Source organism: Sapajus apella, unplaced genomic scaffold, assembly GCF_009761245.1.
Source record: "Sapajus apella isolate SASKATOON/1434 unplaced genomic scaffold, GSC_monkey_1.0 scaffold8, whole genome shotgun sequence".
Lineage (NCBI taxonomy): Eukaryota > Metazoa > Chordata > Mammalia > Primates > Cebidae > Sapajus > Sapajus apella.
This window is the reverse complement of record NW_022436948.1, coordinates 44,861,440-44,867,793: the sequence shown is the minus strand read 5'-3', so window position 1 is coordinate 44,867,793 and position 6,354 is coordinate 44,861,440.

Below are 6,354 nucleotides of genomic sequence, written 5' to 3'. Positions count from 1 at the left end.
CAGACTGTAGATTAGAAAGCAGGATGCTCCAAACACCTACACAAGCAGTGGAAACAGCAAGGAATAGTCTCATATTTTCTTTCTTGGCAAACACTTCATCTGCTTGGGCATCTATTTCACCAAAGATAAATAAGCAGAAAAAAAAATTTTAAATCTAAAGTAGGAAATATATTCTGAAAAATAAGACAGAAGAAATAGTATCTTACATACTGGTAGGTAAAGCTACCTCAAATTAATCAACTAAAGGAAAAATATTTAGAAAGGTTATATTTATGCTTGTAATAATGTGCAAGACAATATCACCTCTGTGAAATGAAGGTGAGGGACTATAAAGCCACATCTGAAAGAATGACCGCAGACCCAAGATTCATAACATCCTATTGAGAAACAAGCACTCAAATGGAAGTAGGGAAACTGAAAGGTAATTGAAAATGTAATAGCAAAATTATGACCCATTCACTTTGCTGGATGGAAAAAAAGTGCACTCAAGAAAATTACAATAATTATTCTCAGGACATTTGGAGAAGTTCTTTTAGAATCACAAGTGTAAGGCCAGTAATGCAAACTTTCTAAGAACGAGATGGTTGACATTAGGGATAAAGAAGTAAAGATACAAACTTTTATTATAGTTTGTTAACATATAAGAAAGGAAAAATAATCAAACTCGTAATACAAAAAGAACTCCCAGATTGGAAAAATTACCTGGATAGATGTTCTCAAAGAGTTTACTAAATCTAGACAAAATTCATGAAAAGAGAATCATGCATTATATTTTGAGTTACAGTGACAATGGAAAAAAGACTCCACATATATCCACACAAAACTACAGTTGACTTACAAAAAAAAACCCAAATACAAGCAAAATTCCCTTCCAACTTCATCTCGAAAAGACTAAATGTCAGGAATGTGTTGATCAATATTTAGAGGTTTAAAAATTTTATGGTTTTTTTTTGTTAACTAGATATAACACTGGGTACACAGAATGAGCTCAGCTACATACTTCAGTCATCACAGAAGAAAAAGACCAAGTTTGCCAATATAAAATTGGTACCAAAGATATTGTGTCCTGCCCTAAGAAACTGACCTCTTTACTCAACTGTGGCAACTACATTCCTATTTTCTAGATCGATGCTTCAGAATTTGTAAGCTTGTCAATATTAAAATTTCAGATTATTTACTATCTGATTCTATTCTCTCCAAACAAATTCTTGTTTGCAAATTGGCTGCCAATATCAGATACCTTGAAAGAGAAATTTTTTAGCAGGAAAAATTACATCCAGATATCCTTTGAAGTTATAACTTTGCAGCACTTGAATACGGCATATGGCTGAACACCAGTGTAGAATATTTTAAGTGAATTAATCCCTAGGGAACAAAACGTATTCTTTGTGTGTGGGAAAAGTCTGCCTCTAAAAGACTTGGGGCTAAACTTTGAATTGTTAAAGATTTGCTAATGGATTTCAGGCTTTTGAGGATCTGGCTATCTGGTTTTTACCTTTCTTACTTAAAATTCTACTTAAGGTACTAGGTTACAAGCATCCGTTGATTTCACAGTAACTGCAGAAGAAATTCTACTTTTTTCTCTATGTCTTATGTGAGATAATTGAGTCTCCAAAAAAATAAGAAAATTGACAGTGTTCATAGCTTGCTGTTTTGAAAGCCATTATAGTGTATTATATAGCATATTACAGAGACATTTGTGTAATACGCAGACAATAGAAATTCATTTTCATATAAATTTCACCACCACCTTTAAAAATCCTGCTTTGGTAAATTAAAACTCATTGTACTCATTTTAATTCCTAGCATTTGCTTACAAAGAAAATAATATAAACATGCTATAAATGTTTTAAAAATGTTATACGTTGAAGCAAATAATGTGGAGTTTCCTGAAATCTGATGTACAGAAAAATGTTCATCAATCATACATCATTGCAGTAACACTTGAATTGCCCCAACTTCTCCTGAACATATATTCCGTGGATAAAATTGGAAATAATAGCAGTTACAGCTTTTCTTACCAGTATCATCAGTAAGCATCTATCATGTGTTTAAAAGCACAAGCTCACACTCTTTAAACGAGAGAGTATAGTTTATTTTAGAAATACTAAAACAATAAAAATGATAAGATGAAAAGGCTTTTCTTAAAATCGTATTGAGAAAATGCTAATTCCTTGATTAGAGTAAAAATTCTGGGAATGATATACTGTGGCTCTTGTATCTGCTTTCTGAGTAATAACACCTTTTTCAGAAATATAATCCATGTTTGCAGCTGAATGACTTTCCTTTTTCTGTTTTTCTTTTGTAGATACTTGATGCATTTGTGCCAGCCTAACAAATCTAGCTACAGCATTGGTAGAGGCTAGCTATCCTTTGGCTAGATGTGCATATTAAAATTTGTTGAGTCACATGTTGAAGGATGTGGCTACTTAAATTGTTATATTTTATTAGGGTAAAGAAAAATGGAACTTAAATGAAATGCAAAGTAGGAATGAATGTTTTCTGAAATTGAAGCTTTGGATAAGCCCAGGAAGTGAAACTTGCCATCATATCACTGTATATGTCTGAAATAAGAGACTTATTGCAATGGGACCACTGAAGTTAGGAAAAATTGTTCCGTCACATATGATAGTTTTCTGGTATGAATTATATTTCTTTTATGTGGGGAAAAGATGGAATTGCTTACTTGTGTCATATGCAAGAACTCCTTAGCAAAGCCATAATGAAAAATAAAATTATCCCTTTTCATCTGGAGACAAACTGCATATATCAATTATTTATCACTACATAACAAATTATCTCAAAATTAGTGATTTGAGATAACAGTAAATATTGGCTGGGCTGTTTTGAACTAAGTCTCATGAGAGATTGCTAGCAGACATCACAGGCCTACAGTCTTTGAAGAACCAGGTTTATTGGGGCTGGAAGATCCACTTCAAAGTTTACTCACATGCCTGGCTGGTTGCTGGTATTGATTGTTGGTGTGAAGTCCTAGTTTCTTTCCAAGTGGGCATCTGTAAAGGGATGCTTCAGTGTCCATAGGGCATGTTGGATGGCTTCTCCCAGAGGAGTGTGATATGAGACACAAAGGCAGAAGTTTCAGCGTCTTTTTTGGCCTGGCCTCTGAAGTCACACACCATCACATCCACAATATCTAACTGGTCCACAAATCAACTTTATTCATTGTGGAAGGAAAGTACACACACATGTAAATACAAGTAGGTGACTGGTTAGCTCAGTCCATCTTTTGACTTTCAATGTTGAATGCCTTCAAGCCCACTCCTTCATAAAAAAAGTCCACATCTTATCTCCAAATTCTTATTCATTTCCAATGTCAGCTCAAATACAGGATATTTTCTATGATATCAGGTTCAGATAGGGGTAAGACAGCTCAGGGGTGGTGGTTAGAGTGCACACCTTCTCAATAAGAACCTGTGAATGAAAGACACAAGTTCTTGCTTCCTGTCATCCCCACAGGCCCAGCAAACAATGGTGGAACAGGCAAAGACTAACTGGCACAGACCTTCATTTTCATAATGGGGAAAAATAGGAGAGACACAGTCGTCACCACTCCAACATTTCTGGATCTACAGTGGCACATGTTGTCAGTTCCTTGGTTAGGGCTCAAAGTCTGAGGACAATGTACTGTGGCTCTTGGATCTGTCCTCGGAGTAATTTCTCCTTCTTCATGAAATGTTGCCCACATTTGCTGCTCAGGAGTGGCTTTCTCAACCTGCATACTGCCTATGGAATTGTTAGTGTACATCACATCTTTTTCATCTCAGGCTGTCATTGTCCCTTTTGTTTCAAGTTGGCAGTGTCGGACAGTTCTCTTAAAACATTTCTTGGGTCTCCTAGGACTGTTATTGGGTGGACTTCACTAGACAAAAGACACACCTGCATATGCTTTGAGCTAAATCTTTTTCTATGTGTGTTTCTTAGGCAATAGGCTGCTTACATTGTCTTGTATTCTTAGAAGTTATTGGCATATAAATTCACTGAGATAGATATTCACGAGATTTTAATAAAGGATTTTATGGTCACACCCTTGATTTTACTATTAGACCCTTGTGGTAGGCAGAATATTAACATAAAAAGATGTCCTTGTCCTAATCCCTGAAACCTGTGAATATGCTACCACATATGATAAGAGGAAGTTTGGCAAATATAGGTAACTGGAAGGTCTTAAAAAGGGGAGATTATCCTGGATTACCTGGGTGGGCCAAATGTAATTACAAGAATCTTGATAAGAAAGCCAGGAGAGTCAGAGTCAGAGTCAGAGAAGGGGATGTAATGACAGCATCAGAGGTCAGACTGCTGTGGCCATGACCCAAGGAAGGCGGACAACCCCTAGATGAAGAAAAAAGCAAGAAACAGATTTTCCATTAGAGACTCCAGAAATATATGGCTGTACTGACACCTTGGTTTCAGCCCTTTAAGTCCCATTTTGGATTTCTGACATCCAGAATGGAGGGATAATAAATTTGGGTAGCTTGATACCTACATGTTTGTAGTAATTTGTTACAGCAGCAAGAGGAAACTAATAAAACTGCATTTTCTCAAATATGCCTTCAATTTATCTTCAACCAAAAGACATTACTTAATATTAAACATTTTACCACCTGAAGAGCCTGAGCATTTTCAAACCCTGGAGGTCTTTAGTTTTTTATATTCAATCATTCTTTTTAAAAATCAGTCTCTTGATTTTCCTGTAAGCATCAAGGAGAAACCACATGGCAACTTCTGTACTGTGCATGGAAATATCTTTATCTCGACTACACAGTATATTATTTTTTTCTCCTTTCCAAGTTCTAGCAGACACATGTTCTGCTACTACACAGGCTTTGCTTTCTCATTTCCAGTGATTCCAAAGTCACCATTACCATGTCCACAAGATCCTGTTGGTCTCACAGGATATAGTCCTATTCAGGGTGAGAGGGGACTCTACACTGATGTGGATATTGGAAGGTGAAGGTTATTGATGGTCATTTTGGAGATAACCTGTGGCTTTGAGACCACCAGCTAGATTAGCGGTGGTATTTCAAAAACTTGAGAAAACGTAGTGAGAATTATACATTCCAAACAATATTCTACACTAATTGTCACCATAAGAGATAAATATCTCAGTCCCTTTGGGATGTTGCAGCAGAATGCCATAGACCGAGTGGCTTACAAACAATAGAAATGTATTTCTTACAGTTCCGGAGGCTGAGAAGTTTAAGATTAAGAGGCCAGCAGATGTGACATCTGATGAGAGCTAAATTCCTGATTCATATAGTCAGTCATCTTCTCAATGAGTCATCGCATAACAAAACGGGCAAAGGAGCTCTCTGAGGTCTCTTTTATGTGGGCACAATCTCATTCACAAGGACTTCACCTTTATGACCCAATCACGTCTCAAAGGCTCCACTTTCAATACCATTACATTGGATATTAAGTTTGAACATATGAATTTTGGGGTGACAAACATTCAGTCTACAGCAGATGATGTGCATGTGTGTTTGTGTGTATGTGTAATAGATGTACATACACACACACCCCATCTGCTCTAGGCTGAATTTTTTAATATATATATACAGTATGAACATATATATGAATCCGTATGTATTTATATATAAATATATAATATAAATATAAATATTTTATTATTTTAATTATTTATATATTTGTTATGGAAGATATATTTAATATTTTATAAATATATTGTAATATATTTTGATAAACTATTTTATAAATTTTAATCTTATGTTTTTTTAACAATATAAAATATTTTGCATATTTTATAAAGTATGGACTTAATCAAAAACCACTCTCTTTCAATAACCATTAAAGTCCCGAGAATGTGTCATCAGAGGCTATATAAAGTGTTCTATTATTTTATGTCAGGTCACACCTAGAGATTTGAGGCAAACATCTAAAGATTTGGGGCAAACATATAGAGATTTTTGCCATTTATTATGAGTAGATCACTATGACTTAATGTAAAGTTTTGTAATGTAATGCTTTTTCTGACTGAGGACAGGGTAAATTTTATGAAAAACAGTTAGTTTCAAAAATAATGGGAGTAATATGTGCTATAGCTTTATATTTTGTAGAACCACTGAAATATTAAAGAACTCAAGTTATTTGGACAATTTAGTTTTAAACCAAACTATTAGGATTTGAAAATAATAGTTCTATTGATAACTATAGACCTATTTTATATAATGGCTATGTTGGTTTTGTTGTTACAGTTTATCAAATGTTTTATTTCATTATTTTTTATTTATTTGATAATTTTATTTATTTTATTTACATGTATTCTATTTGGCTATAGTTAATAGAAATTTTATTTAGTTATTTAAGCATATTTAT